The 26,607-nt window shown below is 46.2% G+C and overlaps 1 long non-coding RNA gene and 1 pseudogene across 2 annotated transcripts; both read left to right on the forward strand.

Annotated features, from left to right (window-relative positions):
- The first annotated feature begins 14,531 nt into the window (after positions 1-14,531).
- On the forward strand, positions 14,532-21,784 carry LOC141041824 (uncharacterized). 2 transcript variants are annotated; one of them, XR_012203539.1, is made up of 6 exons: positions 14,532-15,949; positions 19,481-19,603; positions 19,678-20,017; positions 20,112-20,331; positions 20,613-21,261; positions 21,347-21,784. It is a non-coding gene; the product is annotated as an uncharacterized lncRNA (long non-coding RNA). The 2 variants fall into 2 exon arrangements; XR_012203538.1 differs by having other exon boundaries at positions 20,112-21,261.
- Positions 21,785-23,428: 1,644 nt separating this feature from the next.
- On the forward strand, positions 23,429-24,795 carry LOC109751564 (epoxide hydrolase 2-like; annotated as a pseudogene).
- The last annotated feature ends 1,812 nt before the right edge of the window (positions 24,796-26,607 follow it).

The raw sequence follows: 26,607 nt of genomic DNA on the forward strand, positions 1-26,607 counted from the left end.
CATTGCATGGATATTTTTTCTTTGCTTCCTACAATTGTAGAAATATAATTGGGTGTGTAAGAAAAATGACAACTAAAAAAGGCAATAGGGGCTATGGAGAAACAATTACCTCTATTTGAGAATTATATTCTTCCGAGTTCATCTCTAATGGGCGCCACAATTCTGGCTCTGTTATTTGATTCCCACAATCATCATGGTCTGGAAGAATTCTGCAGCTAGGTGTTGCATCATCTGTGAAGAAGTACTTTTGCCTTGCAATATCTAATGGATGCAAAGTGTCCTGTAACTCTTTGACATGTTGTTGCTTATCGTCTATCCCGTTGTCATGTAAAAGAAGAAGAAAAAGGAAAAAAGGCACAAAACAATGAGAAAATCACTGCCAGCAAAAGCATGCAAAACAAGACAAAAAAATATTGTCTGATCAATAGTAGAAAAATGAAAAAATGTAGGCAGTACTGTTTGATAGTGCTATGTTGATATCTATATCAAGTTCAACGCGCTTCTTGTAATCGCTGACATTATTCGCAGTGTTTTGATCTGAAACAAATGAACAAAAAACAAGTAAATGAAGAAACAAAGCAAGTCAAAAAAACTTTAGAAAAACAAGAAACACGTGCTTAGGAGTGCTTCTTGTAATTCTGAAATGTGTGAAAGTTTTTCCCTGGAAAAACACCTTTGTCAATGTTGTTTTGATGTTCCACACATTCAGAAACCACTGCTTGCTTCTCATTTTGTTGCTCCATGGTACTAGTGTCTATGCAATGCTATGTTCATAGAAGAAACACAGGTTCATTTTGTCTATACAAAAAAAGAACAGACAGAACAACGTCTTTGAATGATGACACTAAGACAAACGTCAAATGAATTCCTCAGGGGGTGTACCTGTGTTTTATTGTTGTTAACAGTATTATGTTCTAACCCTGTGAATGTTGTCTGTACATCTCTGGTGGATACTTCCTTTGAATTGTTAACTTGTGTCGTGCTCATCACTGCTTTTGCCAATCTAGCTGATAATAGCATGTAGTTCAGGCTAGTGCTTTTCTGTGGTGCTTCTATTTCAATAGGACAAGCATTGACACTGCGCTCGAGGATGTTGCTATGTCCATCCAACATATTTGTGTCTTGGTTGTGTTTAGCAGGGCCAACCTTGTTCATGCTTTCTCCCTGCAACAAAAAAAAAAATTGAAGTGGTTGGTGTCAGAGTTATATGCACCAAGCTAAAAAAGAAAAAAAATGCGTTGACAAAAAAGAAACATCCTTACTTGTTGTTGCAGTGCAATGCATTCAGCACGCACCGGTTGTCCAACTATATGTGTACATCCTTTACCAATTTCAGAATTTACTTCCTGGCAAATTAGTTTACAGAGTTGCATGTTAAATAACAAAAAAATAAGAAAAAAGGATAAAAAACGTTAGATCTTCGGTTTTTATATGAAACTAACCATTTCATCTAGATGTTTGTGCTCATTTATAGGACCATTCCATGGTACTGGTTGCAATTCAGCTTTGACTCCTTGTGTGTCAACTTCAGGTGTGCTTTGCTGGAGGTGTGACCATGGGCATAGTCATAAATTTGGTACAGAAAAAAAATGAACTGAAAATTACACACGAAAAATGTGGATTTAAAAAGACTAAAAAATAAGAACAAAAATACCTTTATTTTATCTTGCAACAATACATCCTTAGTTGTTGAAGTTATTGACTGCTGTGTACTCGTCTTCATTCTCTTCTTCCTGCCTCTTTGATCTGCCACAAATATAGTGGGTGTCTTATTACAGAAAACACAACATGAATTAGAACAAGAAAAAATGCTGTAATAACATACCACTGCCAATTTCAATCCCATTAGAATCAACTCTAATAGTACTGCCAGACCCATTATCTTTGTCGGATGTGATGTACAAGTGCTCGGATGACTCTAACTTCTCTGTATGTTGAGAGCCATTAAAAGAAGAAGAGACAACGTTCAAAGTATCCAGCAACACTTGTTTTGCTATCAGACAAGTGGTCAGGTTTTGATCTTTTACACGCTCCTGGAAATTGAGGAATATATCTTCTTTGATCTAACAAGCAGAAAAAAATTCCACAAAAATAAATCAAAAAAAATATAAAAAGGGGAAACCAAAATAGCTTAAATTGGCTGTTGAAGTTGCTCTCTCAACCAACTCTCATGTATTTTACCTTATCTGAAAAAGAGTTGCCTAAGACCCTTTGTAGAGCTTTTTGGATGTTTGAGTTCTTGGCGGTGCTTGCCCATGCACCGTCAGTTTCTGCATAGCAAGTTTCTGCCTCATCTTTTATCTGACAAAAAAATGGAAAACAATAAACAAACATAAAAAAGGAGTAGATGTAAGAAACCAAAAAGATACGCATAAAACAGAGGCAAAAAAATAGCAGAGTATGATAATTACTTGAAGAGCTCCATATAATCCATCTTTCCCAATTAGCATATCACTGAAATGTTTAATGGTTTGTCCTTTCCAAAAACAAACCCTGGGTAGTGCTGGTGGAATTGTTATTGATCCAAAATTGTTGAAGTCTAGACACCGAACCTGCAAAATAAACAACAAAAATACAAATGCAGCCTTGAGAATGTTTGATGAGAGCAGAGTGCTCATAAAATAAAATCAAATTAACAAAAAGTTTCATAAAAACAAAAAGAAGGCGCATACTGCTAGCTGATAAATGCAGCCTCCCAAAGTGGTTGTTATCCGTTTCTGCTTCAGCTTGTCTGTTTGGTACTTCTTGACATAGGCGATATTCCATGTATGGACAAAAGAGCACCAATCAAGATCTTTTGACTTTGACACATCCACAAGTGCTCCCAAATATTTGGTGCTTGGCTTTGTGTTGGATGTGGGATACAGGAAGGTTGCTAGTGCGACAGTCAAGAAGCAGCGAAGATAAACGTCGTCAGGCAGCTCTTCATTTATAATCTTGTTCCCGAAGAAACTTATGGATGGAAGATCTGTTAGCCCAAACAGTGATAGAAACTTCGCTTTGCCAAACTCCTCGTCTAGCACTGTGATCTTTGTTCCGCCTGCTGGTATACCAAGAACTAATGATACGGCTTCAGGGTTGAGAGGAATTGATTTCCCACCAAGTACAATTGCTTCATCTTTTGTGGATATGTTGTCCGCGACCCACTGTGCGAATGGCCGTGGAACATAACAATCATCTAGCTCAAGCAAGTATCCAAAACCACCGTTCCTAACAACCTCCATCCTATGATTGCTTTTGCACACAACATCAACAATCTTTGCGAAATATCCAATGCTAAATCTACTGTATGCAGTTGCTCTTTCTTTGTTAATGTGTCGTTTGAGTTTTCCTTCCTCTGGCCTTCTCCTCTGGAAATGGGGATAAGAAGTATTATTCTCTAGAAAAAAAATTAGTTATGGCTCACAGAAGTTACAAAAATGAAGAAAAAACAGTGAAGAAGCATACCTTGTTCCTTTTCTCTTTCAAAGCACTCCTTTCCTGCTTCCTCTCTTGTCTTTCCTCTAACTGTACAAATAAATGGAAAGTTTCTGTCGGAAAATTGAACTTACAAAAAACGACACACAAAAATAAAAATTAGCTTCTACTAGTTCAAAACATAATTACAATTCTTCTCAAGCCGTCAAACAGCATGCCGTCAGATGCGTCTGTTTCTGTCAGATCCACTATACTTTGTTCATGTTTGTCATTCATGGTGTCATCCCCTGAATCATGTTCTTGGCTACTGTTGTTTGTCTCCAAAAGGTCAGGATTTGTATCTTTGCTTAAAAGCTCCTGTTTAAGATAAAACAAACATTTAGACAAAAAATGCATGAGCAGCAGCAAAAAAATGCATAAAAAACAGTCTCTAGTAGACATAGTGTGAAAATGGAACACCAAACCAGAACATGAGCAGCCAGCGAAAAAACTCCAAGTTTGTTAATTGTGTACATTCGAATATACTGTCTACATAGCAATAAGCTGAAGGAAAAACATAAACATACTTGTAGACACTCTTATATGTCATTGAGGCACACTCAGCTTCACTCAGGCAACTTGAGTTTTTGTGTATATTAAAAAGAGAATTGTCATACATTGAGATCTATTGGTTTTGTTAATAAAACATCTAAAAACTGTGTGCTAACATTCTGAATCCCAAACTCTGAAACTTACAAAATCAAGCATCAACAAAAAACATTCCTGAAAAGCACATTCTTAAAACTTACAAAATCAAGCATCGACAAAATCAAGCCCTTCATCAAAGCTTGAACAATTCATCAAAAGCTGAAAGTAGTATGCTGGCTCTGTTTGTTATACCCAGAGCTGACTGAGAAAAAAGAAGAAGCATGCATGGTCTTCCAGACTAGAAGTTCGGCCATCTCAACTAGGGTGCAAGCCCTTCATCTACACAGACAAAATAAATGTTCCATAAACATAAGCCAATCAAAACAGCGAAACAGTTAGTCTGTTCAAACACTTTGATCACCAAAAAAATCCCCTCATAGGGAGAAACACCTAAAAAGCACCCACCCTTGCCGCATAACCACACTCTGAATCTAACAAATTTAGACTTGCCGTACAATTTCTCTAACAGAGACAGACATCTATCAAATAGAGATTCCTGGCTCAATGAATCGAAATCCTCATCCCTCTGCTGCCCAACCCACTACTCCAACGTGACCTACACAAAAAATCGCGGCGAGGCGACGCATTCTGCAGAACGAAATCGCGGCGCGGAGTTGAACGGAACGGAACCAAACTGGAACCCTGCATACAAACGAAAAAAAACATCATAGAGATAGCGTGATGTGGGCTTGGTCTTACTCTATCGTGTGCCACATGCTCAGTGTCCCCGGCGCAGAGATCGGGGCCCCTGCCCATGGCGGACGACGCGTCGCCTGTGCGGAGCTCCCGGACGGTGCAGACGGCGGGGGAGTTGTCGGTCGCGCGGGGCTCCTGGACGGGGCAGACGGCGGGGGCCTTGTCGAGCGCGGTGGGGATGGCGGGTGGCTCGTCGGCGGCGACATCGCAGGCCATCGTCTTCGATGTGCTCGCCCCCGTCTCCCCCTTCTCTCTCTCCTACCGATTCAAACAGTGCCAGCCAAAAAAAAGATAGAAGCAGAGCCGCACAACCTGAGGTTATCCGTTGCAAAAACATTGGACATCTTCCACAAAAACCCTCCAGAAAAAAAGTAATACAGTAGAGTTCAAAAAACGTCCTTTGTGCTCCTACGCAAGAGGTTGTTGTGTGTAAAAACATACACGAGATCATACCATGCAAGAAAAAAATGATACAAAAAAATATTTGTTTACAAAGTAAAAAATCATTTGTTTTGTTCCATTAAAAAAAGGAAAAAAATCTATCAAAAAAAATAGTTGTAAAAAAAGAATGTGAGTCGAGCATCAACTTGGAACTGGTTGAAAAACGTTCCTCAACAAACACACACACACACCGGCACCTCTCAAATTGCGATTTTCGGTGGTTGACTTGCAAAAAAATAAGAATTCGTACAGAAAACAATTTTTCCCCTCCCCCTCCCCCTAGTTGCAAGTCGATCCTCGGCTAGCAACTTCTCCGCCTCGTCCTTGGTTGTGGCTCGATGGTAGACTCGCAAAAACTATGGACCTTAACAAAACACATAAATACGCGGCACCCCCCTAGTTGCGAGTCGATGGTCAACTTGCAATTTGCAAACTGGGTCCACGAATAAAAAACACACACACCCCCCTAAGTTGCGAGTCGATGAGCAACTTGCAACTTGGGACCCTCGACAAAAAGGCACACACAACCCTAGTTGCGAGTCGATGGGCAACTTGCAACTAAGGGCCCCCCTAGTTGCGAGTCGATGCTTGACATGCAACTGGTGACCCTCAACAAAAACACACACACACACACACACCCTCCCCCCTAGTTGCGAGTCGATGGGCAACTTGCAACTGGGGGTCCTCAGCAAACACACACCCCCCTAAGTTGCGAGTCGATGGTCAACATGCAACTTGGGACCCTCGACAAAAAGGCACACACAACCCTAGTTGCGAGTCGATGGGCAACTTGCAACTAAGGGCCCCCCTAGTTGCGAGTCGATGCTTGACATGCAACTGGTGACCCTCAACAAACACACACACACACACACCCTCCCCCCTAGTTGCGAGTCGATGGGCAACTTGCAACTGGGGGTCCTCAGCAAACACACACCCCCCTAAGTTGCGAGTCGATGGTCAACATGCAACTTGGGACCCTCGACAAAAAGGCACACACAACCCTAGTTGCGAGTCGATGGGCAACTTGCAACTAAGGGCCCCCCTAGTTGCGAGTCGATGCTTGACATGCAACTGGTGACCCTCAACAAAACACACACACACACACACACACCCTCCCCCTAGTTGCGAGTCGATGGGCAACTTGCAACTAGGGGTCCTCAGCAAACACACACCCCCTAGTTGCGAGTCGATGAGCAACTTACAACTTGGGACCCTCGACAAAAAGGCACACACAACCCTAGTTGCGAGTCGATGGGCAACTTGCAACTGGGGGTCCTCAGCAAACACACACCCCACTAGTTGCGAGTCGATGGTCAACATGCAACTTGGGACCCTCGACAAAAAGGCACACACAACCCTAGTTGCGAGTCGATGGGCAACTTGCAACTAAGGGCCCCCCTAGTTGCGAGTCGATGCTTGACATGCAACTGGTGACCCTCAACAAAAAAAAACACACACACACACCCTCCCCCCTAGTTGCGAGTCGATGCTTGACATGCAACTGGTGACCCTCAACAAAAACACACACACACACCCTCCCCCCTAGTTGCGAGTCGATGGGCAACTTGCAACTGTGGGTCCTTAGCAAACACACACCCCCTAGTTGCGAGTCGATGGTCAACTTGCAACTTGGGACCCTCGACAAAAAGGCACACACAACCCTAGTTGCGAGTCGATGGGCAACTTGCAACTGGGGGTCCTCAGCAAACACACACCCCACTAGTTGCGAGTCGATGGTCAACCTGCAACTTGGGACCCTCGACAAAAAGGCACACACAACCCTAGTTGCGAGTCGATGGGCAACTTGCAACTAAGGGCCCCCCCTAGTTGCGAGTCGATGCTTGACATTCAACTGGTGACCCTCAACAAAAACACACACACACACACACCCTCCCCCACTAGTTGCGAGTCGATGGGCAGCTTGCAACTGGGGGTCCTCAGCAAACACACACCCCACTAGTTGCGAGTCGATGGTCAACATTCAACTTGGGACCCTCGACAAAAAGGCACACACAACCCTAGTTGCGAGTCGATGGGCAACTTGCAACTAAGGGCCCCCCTAGTTGCGAGTCGATGCTTGACATGCAACTGGTGACCCTCAACAAAAAAAACACACACACACACCCTCCCCCCTAGTTGCGAGTCGATGGGCAACTTGCAACTAGGGGTCCTCAGCAAACACACACCCCCCTAGTTGTGAGTCGATGAGCAACTTGCAACTTGGGACCCTCGACAAAAAGGCACACACAACCCTAGTTGCGAGTCGATGGGCAACTTGCAACTGGGGGTCCTCAGCAAACACACACCCCACTAGTTGCGAGTCGATGGTCAACATGCAACTTGGGACCCTCGACAAAAAGGCACACACAACCCTAGTTGCGAGTCGCAACTTGCAACTAAGGGCCCCCCCTAGTTGCGAGTCGATGCTTGACATGCAACTGGTGACCCTCAACAAAAAAAACACACACACACCCTCCCCCCTAGTTGCGAGTCGATGCTTGACATGCAACTGGTGACCCTCAACAAAAAAACACACACACACACGCACCCTCCCCCCTAGTTGCGAGTCGATGGGCAACTTGCAACTGTGGGTCCTTAGCAAACACACACCCCCCTAGTTGCGAGTCGATGGTCAACTTGCAACTTGGGACCCTCGACAAAAAGGCACACACAACCCTAGTTGCGAGTCGATGGGCAACTTGCAACTGGGGGTCCTCAGCAAACACACACCCTACTAGTTGCGAGTCGATGGTCAACATGCAACTTGGGACCCTCGACAAAAAGGCACACACAACCCTAGTTGCGAGTCGATGGGCAACTTGCAACTAAGGGCCCCCCCTAGTTGCGAGTCGATGCTTGACATGCAAGTGGTGACCCTAACAAAAACACACACACACACACCCTCCCCCACTAGTTGCGAGTCGATGGGCAACTTGCAACTGGGGGTCCTCAGCAAACACACACCCCACTAGTTGCGAGTCGATGGTCAACATGCAACTTGGGACCCTCGACAAAAAGGCACACACAACCCTAGTTGCGAGTCGATGGGCAACTTGCAACTAAGGCCCCCCTAGTTGCGAGTCGATGCTTGACATGCAACTGGTGACCCTCAACAAAAAAAACACACACACACCCTCCCCCCTAGTTGCGAGTCGATGGGCAACTTGCAACTGTGGGTCCTTAGCAAACACACACACCCCTAGTTGTGAGTCGATGGTCAACTTGCAACTGGGGATCCTCAACAAACACACACCCTCCGCTAGTTGCGAGTTTGATGGTCAACATGCGACTGGGGACCCTCAACAAAACACACACACACACACACACACCCTCCCCCTAGTTGCGAGTCGATGGTCAACTTGCAAATTTGCAAACTGGGTCCACGAATAAAACACACACACACACACACCCTCCCCCCTAGTTGCGAGTCGATGGGCAACTTGCAACTGGGGGTCCTCAGCAAACACACACACCCCCTAGTTGCGAGTCGATGAGCGACTTGCAACTGGGGGTCCTCAACAAAAAGACACACACACACCCCTAGTTGCGAGTCGATGCTTGACATGCAACTGGTGACCCTCAACAAAAAGACACACACACACCCTAGTTGCGAGTTTGATGGTCAACATGCGACTGGTGACCCTCAACAAAAAGACACACCACACCCTTCCCCTAGTTGCGAGTCGATGGGCAACTTGCAACTGGGGGTCCTCAACAAAACACACACACACACCCCTAGTTGCGAGTCGATGCTTGACATGCAACTGGGGACCCTTAACAAAAAGACACACACACCCTCCATAGTTGCAAGTCGATGGTCAACTTGCAACTGGGGGTCCTCAGCAAACACACACACCCCCTAATTGCGAGTCGATGGGCAACTTGCAACTGGGGGTCCTCAACAAAACACACACACACACCCTAGTTGCGAGTCAATGGGGAACTTGCAACTGGAGACCCACAACAAAAAGACACACACACAGCCTTCCCTAGTTGCGAGTCGATGGGCGACTTGCAACTGGGGGTCCTCAACAAAAAGACACACACACACCCTTCCCTAGTTGCGAGTCGATGGGCGACTTGCAACTGGGGGTCCGCAACAAAAAGACACACACACACACACACCCCTAGTTGCGAGTCAATGCTTGACATGCAACTGGTGACCCTCAACAAAAAGACACACACATACCCCTAGTTGCGAGTCGACGGGCAACTTGCAACTAGGGGTCCTCAACAAACAACCCCCCCTAGTTGCGAGTTTGATGGTCAACATGCGATTGGGGACCCTTGACAAAAAGACACACACACACATCCCCCTGGTTGCGAGTCGGATGGGCAACTTGCAACTAGGGGTCCTCGACACACGCACACAGCCTCCTAGTTACAAAAGTCGGTTGTTGAGATGCAAATGGGGGCCCCTTGACAAAAAAGACACACACACGCACACATTTCTAGTTGCGGGTCGATTATTGACATGCAACTAGGGACCCACGACAAAAACACACACACACACACGCCCCTTAGTTGCGAGTCGATGAGCAACTTGCAACTAGGGGTCCTCAACAAACACACACACCCCTAGTTACAAGTCGGTGGTTGAGATGCAACTGGGGGCCCCTTGACAAAAATACACACACACACGCACTTCTAGTTGCGAGTCGGTTATTGACATGCAACTCGGGACCCACGACAAAACACACGCATACAAACACACACACACACACACCCTAGTTACGAGTCGATGTCAACTTGCAATTGGACGCCACGAATAAAACACACACACACACACAACCTAGTTGCGAGTCGATGGGTAACTTGCAACTGGGGACACACACACACAACCTGTGGTTGCAAAGTTGGTTATCAACATTCAATTGGGTAAACTACAACTGGGGACCCACCCACACACACACCCTAGTTATGAGTCGATGGGCAACTTGCAACTAGGGGTCCTCAACACATGTACACGCCCCCTAGTTACAAGTCGGTGGTTGAGATGCAACTGGGTGCCCCAGTTACACTTGGGGGCCACGAATAAAACACACAAAGACACACACACCCCCTAGTTGCGAGTCGATGGATAACTTGCAACTAGGGGTCCTCGACACACGCACACACACACCCTAGTTACAAAGTCGGTGGTTGAGATGCAGCTGGGGGCCCTTGAAAAAACACAAACACACGCACACACTTCTAGTTGCGAGTCGATTATTGACTTGCAACTAGGGATCCACGACAAAACACAGACACACACACACACACACACCCTAGTTGCGAGTCGATGTCAACTTGCAACTGGGGGCCTTGGATAAAACACACACACACACACCCTAGTTGCGAGTCGATGTCAACTTGCAACTGGGGGCCATGGATAAAACACACACACACACACCCCTAGTTACGAGTCAATGAGTAACTTGCAACTGGGGAGACCAACAAGACACACAGGCACACACCTAGTTGCGCCTCAATTATCAACAAGCAAAAAAATGGGGCCCCTCGAGAAAACACAAACACTCCCCCATCCCCCTCCTAGTTCCCATTTGATGGTGGGCTTGCAACTGGGGACCATCAACAACACACACTCCCCCTTGTTGTGAGTTGATGGATCGCATACAACTGGGCACCTTCAACAAGACGCGCACTCTGCTAGTTGATGGCTGAGTTGCAAACTCAGTATGTTCTAAATTGTGAGTAGACGGTAGACTTTCAACTACGACCTTGACCGCACTCTCTTAGACCTATGATTTTCAAAGATGACTACTTGCAAAAAATAAGGCATCTATGAGAAAACAATATTTTTGTTACTAAAAAGGAACCGGGCAAACAAAATTGCATGTATAGTGCAGACAGGCAAAAGGGTGTTTATCGCTACAAATCATAACAAGAAAACATTAAAAAACATAAACGCCTTTACTCCTAAAGAAACATACTGATGAAAAATATATAACATCACTTATCATTACGAGAAACACATATTCCACATAGTTTTGAAACACACATAGATAATAAAACATCGCAAACGACGAGCCGGGGGGGTTACTTGGTTCTTGTCAACCGCATAAACAAAAGACCGCAGCGATGTTTTTCATCAGCATACTACATAACTAGGAACATAGCTTCTCGAAAAAGAAAGTGAAACTTAAAGCTTGCTGACGACAACAGTAACATTCATGCAAGACTTGCTGTTGGCCTTGAAGAACATGAAGATGCAGTCATTGATTTCCAGGGTAGTCTTTGGAAGGAAACGCCTCCACTGCTTTTTGTTGAAAGCTATACGTCCATCAGTAGACGTGCTGTATTCAACACGAGTCTTTGCCTCCCCACTGCTTAGACGAACACAAGCCAACCCATTTTTAGGGATGTTCAAGCTTGTAGCAACCCTCTCTGGCACTTTCTGTATCGACAACAAAGAACAGAAAACAAAAAACATGAAAATAAAAAAGCTTGAAAGCAAACACAACAAAAACTGCATGCATTTAAGAAAATAATGAATGCATATAAACAAATAAAGTAAACACAAAAAGCAAAATTTTAATAAAAAAGAAACAACAAAACATACCATTTGTCCAACTTGAGTGTCAGGTGTAGTAAGACAGTGTACAAAAGACACTCCTAAAAACTTGGACTTGAAGCTGAGCACCAGTTCATTGAGAATGTCCTGTTGTGCATCATTCAGAGTTAGACCCTTTGTATACTCGATCTTTATGTTGCCACCGTCTTCATCCACATATGAGATGCCTCCATCTATCATCTCTTCATCCACGTCTGTGTGCAAGTCAACACTATGAGCGACAACATATGCCTGGCGGGGACGCCTCTCCAAGTCAAAAATGACCACAGCACCCTTCTGAAGAGAAAAGTCAGAAGTGAATTTCTTCCAGCCACTCCCCTTGATCCTGGTCCTGTGTGCCCCCTTCACAATGTCGACAGAGTACTTGCGTCCATGGGCTTCAAAACGCATGTAGTCCCCGGTAACACCATTGACGTAGACTCTTGCATTGCATGGGAGAGTCTACAAAAAATGTAAAAACAAAAGAAAAATATAATTAGGAAACTGTACATAAAATAAAAAAGACATCATTGAATACAAAGAGCGCGACCATCCATGGCAAAATACGCAAAGAATTCTGACCGTAACTTGTACAATCAGGATAACAATCGTTAAAAAACTATGATATTACAGAACTAGTAATGACGTAATCAACCAAACTATTCTGAAAGAACAAACAAATCAATGATCTGACAGTATAACCAATGATTTAGCTAGAAACCCTAGTTGCATGGTCTTCCCCAGTCCCATGTCATCACCGACGATGACATTCTAAACAGCGATACAAAATTGACATACTTATTAAAGAAAAAGCTGATATGAAGCAAAAAGAAAAAAAATTGCACATGAAAAAAAAATCAGCCCAATTACCGCTTTAGACAGGAACTCATCACGAATGTCGATCTTGAAGTTGTTGTCAGCACTACCATGGCAAAAGTTCCCATATAGCTCACAAGAAAAAACCTGAGAAGAGAAAAAGAAAAAAACAAGTATTCTTTTAGTCAAGCAAATTTGCAAAAGCTCTATAATTACACTTGGTATCTGCACTTATTAATGCAAAAAAACTTGGTCATGAGAAAAATTGAGACATTCCCTCTTGCTCTGGGCATCACCGAACTAAGCTTCCAGAAATACATGCATGAGGAGGCTAAACAAAAAAAAGGGCCTGCTCCAGCACAAATCAGACACCGGGTAAAAAAGGCGTTGTCAGACAGGAACAATAAACATAAAAGTCCAGCTTACTAAACTGTGGATATTATACAGACTCAAGCCGATGCCCCACAAAATTCCAGACGATGTGTGAATAAGATTCTAGAGTACTTATCAAGACTAAACAGAAAGATGGAAAAAGAACAGCCGCAGATGCATGGTTCTAACTTCAGGCAAAAAAGCCCAAAAAGAAGAATAAAGAATCACAGCAATGTGTGAAATCATATTCAAGAGAAAGCGGTAGGCGTCGTAGTTACTCGAACAAAAAAACAGCCGTATACTAGGACAAAAAAACAAACAAACAGAAGTTCTGCTGAATGAACTCCACAAACAGAAGTTTTGCAGTATCCCCACTGCAAAAAAATAACTTCCATGATCTCAAATGGAAGAATTATATTCGCGATTCTAACAAAATGAATGATAACACAGACTGGAACTGAAGATGACAAACTGGGTCCTAGAAGTGCTGCCCTATATAAATGAGCTAGAAGTACATGAATGTACAGACTCTAAATTAGAAAAACTGAAAATGCTAGCTGATACATTCAGAAAAAAAACAAAAACAAACAACTCAATGTCAGCAGGAACTTGCACTCAAAGTTGGCAGCTGGAGAGGAGCCGGTCTTGGATATCTTCAAAGGCTCATGGTCTGGATAGTGCACCAGCTCCACCCAAGTGACCGGGCTGGATAGCAAAGGTTAGTTTCATATCATTGGGTTCAGTAAGCGCGGGTGATGGGAGGGCACACCTGGCCTGGATCGCAGAGGAAGGTGGCACTCAACTCGGTACGCACCGGCACATACCGGCACGCACCGGCACATACCGGCACGCACCGGCACATACGCTCGTGCAATGCGTGGCTGACAGTTAAGGGTGCAGACTTCCAGCAAGGCGGGCACACTTGGAAAGTCATAGCCGCTGGATGCAGATCAATGAAGAAGAAAGATTCACGGCACGGCGGCACGGTGAAGCCAACAACAACGACAGACAGCACGTACGACACTCCCCCGTACGTACGTGCGTGCTATGATTGTACATACTCTAAATTACAAAAGCTGAAATGCTAGCTGATACATTCAGAAATACAAAAACAAAACGAACAAACAGAAAACTCTAGTCTGCAATATGGGTGCTATCTGCTACATACAGTACAACAAACAAGAATCTAAACAAAGATGAGCACAAAAAAACCAAACAGCAGGCTCTGAAACTAGTCTGCTTACTATTCAGCAGCTATATGAACATGCACAACTACACACAGGGGCATGATCTGAACCTATGGCCACAATCAAAAAACATTTTATTTCACTCTAAAAAAACGTGTGCATTCCACACTCAACAACATTCCTCTTAATGCCTTGCTCGGTTTCATAGCATTTCAAAAGGGTTTTGAAGGGGATTGGAAAAGGGATTAAATCCCCAACAACTCAAAATCCACCTCAAATCCATCCATTAATCTCCAATCCCCTTGCGGTGGGGATTAACCGAACATGCCCTAACGTAGGTCGCTCATATAAAACACCACCCCCCCCCCCCCAACCACCATCAGGATAATGATGAACTACCTCAAAACAAAAACAGAGGAACAAACCCTAGAATGCAAAAAACAAATCTAAAAAAAAGAACAAGAAGAGAAGACGAACACTCACATCGCCGGCCTCCCCTGCCATCTCTCTCGCTAGAAGCCACCAAGCCGTTCCACGCTTACACTGAAATCAGATGTGAGAGCGCCGTTGCTGGGGAAGAAGGCAGCCGATGGGAAAGGGGAAGAGACGTGAGGAGAGTGACAACAGCTGCAAGTCGATGGGAAAAGGTTAGACTGTTCGCATTCTAAAAAGCGTGGCCCAAACACAAACAAAAAACGGGGCGGCCCAGCCCGAAACAAACAACTCGCTCAACTCGCGGCCCAGCCCAACAAACAAAACAGCTCGCCCAGGACGAAACACGAATCGTGGCGCAGGTAGATCGGACGGTCAGAAAACTGAATGAGACCAATTTGTTTCTCATTCGAATGAGATTTAGCAAATCCGTAGAAAAATAGGGGTGGACATAAGATGCCTCATATAGCTATAAACAAATTGTAAATAATCATTCGGGTATCTGTGGCTACGCTCGTTTGTAGATTCCATCGATGCAGGTTATGCTACATTACTATGTTCATCCTGGCCGGCCTCGAGAAAAAAAGCCAAAGAGCTGAAGCCAAAAAGGGTAATATCAAGGGAGGAGAATATTCTTTCTCTCTACGTGCATACTAATTTTTTTTAAATAATACATTTTTTTATTAAATTACAAAAATATTACGCCGAAAAAATATTTTTCACAAATAATACACCGTCGGCCCGCAGCGGGCCGACTGGACCTAATCGGCCAACAGCAGGCCGATCGGCTTGCTGCTGGCCGACTGCTGGCCCGCCTGGCACGCGTCGGCCTCGGATTGGGCTGGCCACGTCGCGAGGGGGAGGGAGGGAGCTGTCGGCGCGGGCGTGCCCCTGTCGGCCTACCGCGGGCCGATCGGCCAGCTGCTGGCCGACAGGGTGAGGCCCCACCTCGCGCGCGGCTGGCTGGCTCCCTGCGGCCTTATCCTCCCCTTCCTCCCTTCTTCTTCTGTTCTTCTTCTGTTCTTACCTTCTCCTCTCTCTACACAAAAATGCCACCAATTTATACACCTAAATGAGCAAGTTTTTCGCGATTTTGGCACCGTGAATGGATTCAACTCAGTTAGGGCAGCCAAAAGAGGTCTCGATCTACTGATGGGGTAGCTCGTGGTGGTCGTGGTGAGCATTTTGGTGGAGGTGGTGGTGGTGAAGTTGGGGCAGTGTGGTGGTGGTGAAGTTGGGGCAGTGTGGTGGAGGTGAAGCTGTCGTTCGTCGTTCTTCATTGGAGGCGGAGCACCGGCAGTTTGGTGGCCGCCGTTCGTCGTTCTTCGTTCGCACGCACGCTTCAAGGGTATATTTCAGCAAACAATTTATTTTTTGTAGGTGCTCCGGTAGTATTTGTTAATATGTTTCAATGTGAAATAAATTAGGTGTGCGATTATTGTTATTTGCCCCGGTAGTATACGTAAATATATTTAGATGTCAACTAATTAGTTGTGTAAAAATGTGTAGTTGCTCCGGTAATATTCCGTACTATATGTGGATGTCAAGTATTTAGGAGTGTCAGTATTTGTAGTAGTTCCGAAAAAAGGTCCGTAATATAGGCAGTCCAGTCAAATATATTAATCTGTCAATATTTGTAGTTGCTACGGCAAATATTCGTAATATACTTGTAGGTGTGTGAATTGTATTAGTTGCTCCGTTAATATTCTGTAATATATATAGCTAGGTAATATATAGACATGTCTAATATTTGTTAGTGGGGATATTAAGTTGTTGCTTAATAATTGTATTTCGTTGTTGAAAAAAAATAGGTGAGTTGAGATGTCCGATGTAGTGAAGTTCAGATTTTACTACGGTCCTGGTACTGTCCAAACAACTGAGATGGGAGCAGATCTGAGTGAATTTACTCACATAGAGGTGCCAATGAGCGCACCACAAACATGGTCTGTCTGTCAGTTGAAAGAATGGATTGCGGCAAGTTTAGGTCTTGATACTGAAACACACACCGTCGGTGTTCATGGTCAAGTTCAATAATTAACTTTTATTTGAGGCCAATAGAGGGAGACTCCGATTGGGTGTGGTGGTTACAAGGTTGTGAACGAAGGGGATGCAATCCTGTTGCTTTAGTGCTTCCCGTCGTGAAGGAGGTCACTGCACATGAAGGCGAGGGTGGCTACGAAGGACAGATTAGTCAGGTAGAAGGAGGAAATGCTTATGGTTACGAACAAGGACAGAGCAGTCAGGTAGAAGGAGGAAATGCTTATGGTTATGAACCAGGGTAGAGTAGTCAGGTAGAAGGAGGAAATGCCGATGGTGATTACAATGGCGAGGTGGACGCTGACGAGGTAGATGGGCACATGCAGAACCAGATGGAAGAAGAAGACACCGATGTTGAAAGGGGTCATGCCGATGATTCTGACGAGTCAGATGAAGAAGAAAATGCAGAGGAGGTCCCGAATCCTGCATCGTGGAATCATGACTTCTCATCTGCAATGACCGTGAATGATGGACATGATTCAGCCTGGCAATATCACCAGAACAATATTGCGACGGGTGCTATGTATCCGAACAAGCAAGCCCTGAAGGATGCAATAATTAATTGGGCAATGTCCACGCAAAGGGTTTTCACAGCTCAGGTGTCCAGTCAGAAATTCCTGACAATGGTATGCAAGAACGCAGATTGTCCCGCCAGGGTGCACGGCTTTCTCCCTAAGTATGCCACAAGTTGGGTGATAAGTGACTTAGTTAATCACACTTGTCTTATTCCCTGCATCCCTCAAGATCATGCCAACCTTTCATCCATGCTTATTGCTCGATTGTTTTACGATGAGATAGTGCAGGGCAAAGCTATGGAAGTGAAGGCAGTCCAGACAAAAGTCTTCGCCAGGTTCAAGTACAGAATTTCTTATGGCAAGGCTTGGAGGGCTAAGCATGCGGCGCTTGAGAGGAGATTTGGTTCTTATTTTGATGCATATGACTCTGTTGTCCACCTCCTCCACACCCTGCAGCAGCGGAATCCAGGCACCTATATCGATATCCAAGACATGTTCATGCCAGAGTTCCCAACTGTGAGGGTGTTGCATCGTCTCTTCTTCTCTTTCGGTGTATGCATCGAAGCTTTCAAGCATTGCCGACCGGTGAATTGTGTTGACGGTACTTTTCTCACAGGCAAGTACAAGGGTCAGATCCTGACAGCCATAGGTCAAGACGGCCAAAATCAAGTCGTCCCACTGGCATTTGCTTTTGTGGAGAGTGAGAACATTGAAAGTTGGACATGGTTCTTCAGGAAGTTGAAAATATCAGTTGTGAAGGAGAAGCCCAATGTGTGCATCCTTCATGACAGGCATGTAGGTATACTCAGTGCGATAAGGACACTGACAAACCCAGGCCCTGAGGAACAAGTTCCATGGCAGGACTTGCAGAGCCGTTGGTGCATGCGCCATCTGGGGGCTAATTTCTTCTCGCAGTTTAGCAATAAGAACCTGATGAATCTGTTCAAAAAACTCTGCAAGCAGAACCAGTTATGGAAGTACAATTTGATACGCGACAAACTTAATGTGTGCACGGAGAGACACGTGAGGGACAGGAAAGCTGCAAGAAATGCAGCGGTGAGGGCACATGTTGAAGCAGTAGCTGCACAGTTGGCAACAGGAACATCGGCCGTGGAGGAGGAGCCTGTTGGGCTATGTGACCTGCCAGGCTTTGACCCACCTGGTACTAGGAGAAGGCTCGGGAGGTCGATTAAAACCTTCGAGCAGTGGATAGAGTCTGGAGAGGTGGTCTTTGCTACATGACACACATGGAGCAAGGTACGGTGTCATGACAACGAACCTCGCAGAAACATACAACTTTGTCCTCAGAGGAAACCGGACATTGCCACTTACAGCCATCGTTGAGGGTATTTCTATGGCACCATCAAGTATTTCAGAGATAGACGTCAAAAAGCAGAGTAGCATATCTTGAAACCCAAATACATGGTACTGTGAAAGAGTCACGAAGTACATGGACAACAAGATGCAAAAAGCTAGGTCACACACTGTAGTCGCCATCGGTAATCAAGAAAGAAGGTTTGAGGTCCGCTTGGCCAACAACAAATTCGGATGTGCAAATGAGTTGAGGACGCATGAGGTGAAAATTGGCAATGAAGTCTGGCCAACGTGTGAGTGCACATGCAATAAACCGAAATTGCTTCACCTACCTTGCTCACATGTACTTGCTGCTTGCGGGCAGCTTGAAATGGACGCAATATCGTTTGTGTCTCCATTTTTTCTGAAAGAGTCTGTCCTCAATACCTGGACAGGTGAGCTGATGGGTTTTCGATCAATGGGTAATTTCAACAGCGTCAACCCCGCCGAAAGGCGTTACATTCCAAACCCAGAGCATATGCGTACAAGTAGAGGCAGACGGCAGTGTCAGCGCATCCGGAATGATATGGATGAATCTGAAGCAGGAGGTCCGACTAGGCAATGCATTCTATGCAATGAATTTGGCCATAGGGACACTAATTGTCCCACTTTCGTCACTGGGCGTGGACGAGGCAACCGGGGAAGAAGAGGAGGTAGAGGCAGTAGAGGAGTAAGGGCGAGAGGAAGAAGCTAAGCTAGCAGTAGTATGTTCTGAATTTGTATTAAGTGTGGTGTGGCACTATGTTCTGAATTTGTATTAAGTGTGGCACTATGTTCTGAATTTGTATTAAGTGTGGCACTATGTTCTGAATTTTTATTAAGTGTGGAACTATGTTCTGAATTTGTAATAAGTGTGATACTATGTTCTGAATTTTTATTAAGTGTGACACTATGTTCTGAATTTGTATGCATGCGGCGCTTGAGAGGAGATTTGTATTAAGTGTGGCACTATGTTCTGAATTTTGTATGTGCAGGAATGTCGGGATTGTGGTTGCCGAATGGGGACATGCTGCGATATGGTATGAGCGCAAGCTTGAGCCTCTGGTCACTCGCACTCCTATGGAAAACTGGATGATACACTCAGGATGGCTTCAGCGGTACGTGCTTTATTAATTTGCAAACTGACATGCATATTAATGGGAGACACTAACTGAAATGTTCTCTGATGAAGGTTGAAATGGGCCGGCCTTTTACCTTTCGCGCGTCTGGTTGAGTCTATCCCGGGTGAGAAACGCCTCGCCATCGATGGGTCCTTGCTGAGCTGCTTAGTGGACCGTTGGAGGCCAGAGACCCACACGTTTCATTTCAGATGGGGAGAGATGGCTCCTACTCTGGAGGATGTGTCACTTTTGCTCGGACTACCGTTGGCAGGTCATGCCGTAGGACTGTTGGACGCACCGGCTGGTTGGGAGCGAGCTCTTACACAACGTTTTCATGGTGTTTTTCCGGATGCTCCGGATCCGGTATGGGAGCATCACAGACCTAAGTATGAGTGGTTGCTAAATTTCCGGGTAATTTCCCCTACCTATTATCTTCAAGTTATCGTGCATACAGTTTTACAGAAAATAATTGCGGCTTACTAAACTTTCTCTTCGCTTAATGCAGATCCAAAACTTCCGGGCGCCGTTGACTGCGGAACAGATCACTCGGAGCCTGGAGGCCTACTTAATGTGGCTTTTCGGCAAGGTGATGTTCACGGAGAACCATGTCACCACTATTAGCGCGCTCTACATCCCTATGGCACTCGAGATAGCGAGCGCTCAGACGGCGGATCAGATCAGACAGAGGAGTTGGGGTTCGGCGGTCTTAGCGGCTACATACCGAGGTATGTGCAACGGTTGCCAGCTTACATCGAGAAAGCCATCCCTTCTTGGATGCCCTCTATTCCTACAGCTGTGGTCGTGGGAGAGGTTCTCTATAGGGCGACCAGATGTACGTGTTCATGAGCCTATAGACGCCATGTTTGATGTTGACGGCATCGACATGCCTACTTTCGGTCTGTGTTGGACACGTCGCGAGGCATGCACCATGTTGTAGTTTAATGCAACTTTTTTCTGCACAAGAGATAGTTCGATGCTAGCGGCTACTAACTTTTCTTCTCTGCAGAGACGCTTTGCTAGTGATCAGACCAGGAAGGCATACACAGCATTGAACGAGCAGTTCGATGCGTACACCGGGGTCATCTGGCAGCCCTACACGGAAGCAGCCATACAAGCGAGATACCCTGGTGGTATGTCTGTGCTATGCACAAGGGACCGAGATTACTGGATGACAAAATCTAAGATCATCTTCGATGTCTTCGTCGAGGAGATGGCACAACAGAGGGTTATGAGGCAATTTGGTCTTCTGCAGTTGGAGCTACCTCCCCTATAGAGAACCCGGTGCCAGCACACATCCACAGGTATTAACCAGTTTTTCAATGTTGCATTATCTTTCATAGTACTCCATTCGAAGCTTTAGGTAATTGTTGAACACACACCACAATTTTAGGACGACAAGGAAGGGCATGACCAGGACAATTGCTGACTGGCTAGTTAGACTAGAGCCATATGTTATAGAATGGGAGACAGCAAACACAAATCTATGGAACGAGAATCACAATTTCGATCTCGATGAATTCAATCTCTATTTGCGGCACTACATGACCGGAACACGGTTACGCATCGTTGAGTACTCCCACCCAGAGGAGATACCGGATCCTACTCCGTCGGATATGTACCCGAGCTATGATACTTCGGGCTCTAGGTAGTACGCGGTAAGATATATTTTCTTTACGTAATGTTGTCACATACTTTGACGTGCAAGAGACAGACATTATTAATCGTCATGGAAATTTGAAGGCTACCTTGACACGCGAACTCTATGACGACGTGACCACCTTTGGACGATCACTATCGTCTGGACCTCTTCTTCAGCATCGTCAAGTGCTACAGCCCTCCTTGGAAAGAATTCAGAATAAGATACGGACTGTGTACGAGGCTATCACGTGCACCCGGAGAACCGATGTTGTTCAGCACCAGCAGCAGCAGCCGCGTCACTCCATGCACCGACATCAACCACGTCCACGTCTAGCACATCAGCCGACAACCAGGCCACGCCGTCCTGACCAACCTGGCAGTTCTACGTGGCACCCGCAGCACTATGGTCCCACGTCGAGCTTCGTGTTTTCTCCACAGCCACAACAACACGGTCCCTCGTCGAGCTTCGTGTTTTCTCCACAGCCACAGCAGCACGGTCCCTCGTCCAGTTTCGTGTTTGAGCCAGAGCAGCCGTCACAGCCAACAAGTATGTGTCTTCATATTTATTGTTTTTAATATTAATTGACGCGACCTCATTCTTCATGATGAAATGTTCCATCGCGTAGGAGCCTGCGGATATCAGGCGTCTATGTCGGCATCACATGATACGTGGGGGAGTGATCAACATTCCGAGGCCCCACACAGGATACACAGCATGACCAGGGAGAGTCTGAGATTCCTCCTCGTCACATTAGGGCACCCGACAGGTGGGGATGGTCGCCGCTTCCAGATCCGCCTCCCCGCTAGGCCAGACGTCGTCACTGACGCTTCTATCTATCAGTAGAGACATTACCATCTATTTCAGTGTGAGACTTATGTCTATTCTATGTATGAGACAAATGACTATGTACTTATGTATGAGACATATGCCTACTCTATTTTAGTACTCTGTTATCCGAACTACAAGATCATATTTAGATAGAACATAATACTCATACAACAAGACATTACAAACAACTAGATAGAACTACATCTAAATTAAATGGTACGTAACTGAACTCACAACATACAGCATAAAAACTACATGAAGTCATCATCGTCATCCTCGATCGATGCAGAACTCTTGCCCTTCGACGATGAAGAACTCTTGCCCTTCGACGATGCAGAAACCTTGCCCTTCGATGATGAAGAACTCTTGACCTTCGACGATGCAGAACCCGGAAGCGGCGGCATGAAGATATCATCTTCGTCCTCGCTCTCCTCAGTCCATAAACATGGATTATTTGCTGCAGTCCTTCTGAAAGTTTCACTCTTCGGCACCACTACCTTCTTCCACCTGTCATGCAACCTAAGAAGTTCTTTACGTACCTCCTCATAGGTCCTTTCAGGCCACCCAGACCTACGTAATTGGTGAGCCAACTCATTCATTATGGTGTCACTACCGGTGAGTTCGTCCCATGGAACTATCCTATTATCCATCCTGAAATCGGTAGCTAGCCTCAGAAGAGTCCTGCTCATCCCAGGGTGAAAACTACGATCGAAAGGATAATAGGACATCTCAACTACACTACACTGGAATGCTTATCCACCTCCGTCTGAAGGGGGTTTTATAGGTAGAGAGGAGAAAATGGCGGGAAAGAACGACTGCGGTATGGCGGGAAAGGGTTGGCGGGAAATGGGTGGCGGAAAACGGGTGGCGGGAAACGGATGGTGGGAAAAATAGTTGACGCGAACATATGGTGGGAAAGAGTTTGCGGGAACATATGGCGGGAAAGGGTTGTGCGGAATACGTCATAGTTAAAAAAAAAAGGGGGATCATTCGGGAAAAAAATGGTGGCATGCACCAGTCGGCCCACAGCAGGCCAATTAGTCCTTGTCGGCCCACTGCAGGCCAATTAGTGCCTATCGGCCAACTGCAGGCCGACTGGACCCTGTCAGCCAACTGCAGGCCGACTGGACTTGATCTGGTGGCCGACAGCCCAATCGTCCAGCAGCAAGCAGATAGGCCACCAGTCGGCCTGCTGTGGGCTGACTAGGCTCAGTCGGCCTGCAGCGGGCCGACGGTGTATTATTTTTGAAAATTATTTTTTCAGCGTAATATTTCTGTAATTTAATAAAAAAAATGTATTATTTAAAAAAATTTAGCTAAAAGAGAAGCATCGATCACACCATCTACTTGGAGCCTTGGAGGTCTGAAGGAGCAGCAATGGCGCAAGAGATGGAGCACACACAGCTCTCCGTCCGTGGCATCAGCCTACACGTTGCTCAAGTAGGAAAAGGTCAGTGACTTTTCTAGTGTTGGCATGACCATGGCCGTCGAGCCCACCAAATCCTATGGAGTAAGCAGAGCAACTGAGGAGCTAATGGATCTGTGCATGCAGATGAGCTTGGGACGGTGGTGTTCTTGCACGGCTTCCCGGAGATATGGTACTCGTGGCGCCACCAGATGCAGGCCGTGGCCGCCGCAGGGTACCGCGCCATCGCACCGGACAGCCGCGGGTACGGCCTGTCGGACCAGCCGCCGGAGCACGAGGAGCCCTCCTGGGAGGACCTCGTCGCCGACGTGCTCGCCATCCTCGACGCCCTCTCCATCCCCAAGGTAAGCAGCACCACCCAAGAAAACCATGGTCCCAAGTCTCAACTCCCAAGCGTACACGAGTGATCGTCGTCGTCCTTGTTTTCTTTCCTTCGTGCGTGCGTGCGTGCGTGCAGGCGTTCCTGGTGGGCAAGGACTTCGGCGCCATGCCGGCGTACGACTTCACGCTGCGGCACCCGGGCCGCACCCGCGGCGTGGCGTGCCTGGGCATCCCCTTCAGCCCGGTCCCCTTCGACTTCGCCGGCACCATGCCGGAGGGCTTCTACCCGCTGCGGTGGCGCCAGCCGGGGCGGGCGGAGGCGGACTTCGGGCGGTACGACATCCGGCGCGTGGTGCGCACCATCTACGTGCTCTTCTCCGGCAGCGAGGTCCCGGTCGCCGAACAAGGCCAGGAGACCATGGACCTCACCGACGGCTCCGCGCCCCTGCCGGGGTGGTTCACCGAGGAGGACCTCGACGTGTACGCGGCGCTCTACGAGAACTCCGGCTTCGGGTTCCCGATCCGCATGCCGTACGGGTCCCTGGACAAGATGGCGACCCAGCTGGACGCCAGGTTCGAGGTGCCGGTGCTGATGGTGATGGGGGAGAACGACTACGTGATGAAGCTGCCGGGGTTCGAGGCCGCCGTGAGGGGCGGCATGATGGCCGGCTTCGCGCCTGACCTCAAGGTCGCCTTCGTCCCGGAGGGCAGCCATTTCGTGCAGGAGCAGTTCCCGGCGCAGGTTAACGAGCTCCTCCTTGTTTCTTGAAGGACCACCCGTGATCCCGGCCGTGGTGGGGATGACACTGTTTACAGTAATGTAGGTGCAACTCGCAACAGTGGCTTGCCTTGCACAGCGACCACCACGTGTATCCTTGAAGCAAATATCCAAATCCAAGTGCCCTTGTATTCGTGTGCCTTGTACTCTGTGAGACGTGACAACTCTGGAATGGTAAAACTTGGATGGTTAGGGCATTTACTCGGGCATCCGTCAGCGGACATGGAACCAGACTGACATGAGACCACACTGATGCCGGAGCCGACATCCAACTATCTTATATATGTCCGTCAGTAAAGGCTAATTTAAAATTTAATGAGTCCAATCCATAAGCGCGCCGGGTCATAGGAGCGTTGGATCACAACAGTGGCGGATCACATGCGCGATCACGCCCAAAAAAGAGGCAAGTATGCTGTAGATTTTACATGCCGACCACAAAAACATATCAGTCCATTAGTCCGTGCAGAAAATTAGATTTTTTGCCCTGCCGGATCAGCAGTTCGAGCTTCCATACTCAAGGTGTAGCCAGGCTCCGCTTCTTCCTCCTCTGCCGCCTCCATCTCCTCCTTGTCTACTGCCTCTAGTCATCTTTCTGCCGCTCCAACATATTGTAGCGGACGGCTTGCACGATTATTGTTGTGTCGGCATCCAAATTCAAGGTCAACTTCTTGGTGTCCTCCGCATCGGCTGCCATCTGCACCTTCTTGTCTTCGAGCAACGCCTTCTTCTCCTCGGGCATGGCCTTCTTCTCTTCGATCAAGGTCCTATTCTCTTCGAGCGCTAGTTTCTTCTCGCTTGTCTCCATCAACAGTTTGAACCTCTGTCTTTTTTTCCTCCTTGATGTCGGACCGCTTGGGCCTCCTCCTTCTTCGACAAGATGTCCTCGAATTTCTCTGTCAACTTGGCAGCTACACCTTCTCGCTTTGCCCTCTCCTACTCCCACTTCTTTCCCCGGAATCCTCTTCTAATCTTCTTGGGCGGTTCCTTTGTTGGGTCGGTTGGATCCTCGATTTCTTCCTCGGTGGCTTGCGCGGCGGTCTTGGCTATGAATAGGTTTCACTTTTGTTGCCCCTTCAACCTCAACCTACAATGCATGATGGTAAAGTTTTTCTTCTCCAACTTTTTGAACACCATGCACACACGTGATGGCTACAAAAAAACATTGTTGTGTTTCATGTTATATGTTTATACTTTGTTGTATGTTTTGAACACCATACATCGCAAAGTTATATGTTTATACTTTGTTGTATTTCATGTGTAGTGTTATGTGAACATCAAAGTGGTGGAACACATGTATATATTAGATGTGTAGACGTGTTATGTTTTTTTTGAGGGAGATTTGTTATCGGAGCGAATGTCCAGCCCATGTAGCTCTTTCTAACCAGTTTGGTCTAGATAAAAATTAACCCATGAGCCAAGTTCATGGACTATACATTGCATTTTACAAATTTGATGGACTAAAGTGAATAAACATGACAAGTTCATATACCTCAAGTACAATGATTTTTTTTCCGCTCATGTGAACCTCTAGAATGATAATATCTCACACTAAGATAAAAGTGAGTGTAGTATCATGTTTTACTCCATTTACTAGAAAACACTTAAAAACAATTATTTAAAACTATGCAATAGAAACCTGATGATACTCCGGATCGGGCCAAGCCAGGCTTAACAAAGCAGTCCGAAATGCCAACCCCGAACCTGACCCAAAACAAATGAATAGTAGTTTTTGCCTCTAAAAAACATGAATAGTATTTTTTAGTATTTAACTTAATCATTTTTGAAGATTCTAAAAAAACTTAATCATTTTTGGATTATTTAAATACATTTTTGTACCTGTTTTTTCTTTCCTAAAATACCGGTGTCCCAGTTTTTTAGTTTTTTCTCTTTTTTAGGGAAGCTTCGAGTTTCTTCTGAGATTCTAGGCCAGGCTTTGGGCGCAAAAGCTAAGCACGAGTCGGGCCCGGATGCCGGGCTTTCGGCCCTGGGCCTTTTACTCGGGCTTCCCT

This window comes from Aegilops tauschii, chromosome 2 (genome assembly GCF_002575655.3).
Source record: "Aegilops tauschii subsp. strangulata cultivar AL8/78 chromosome 2, Aet v6.0, whole genome shotgun sequence".
In the NCBI taxonomy this organism is placed as follows: Eukaryota; Viridiplantae; Streptophyta; class Magnoliopsida; order Poales; family Poaceae; genus Aegilops; species Aegilops tauschii.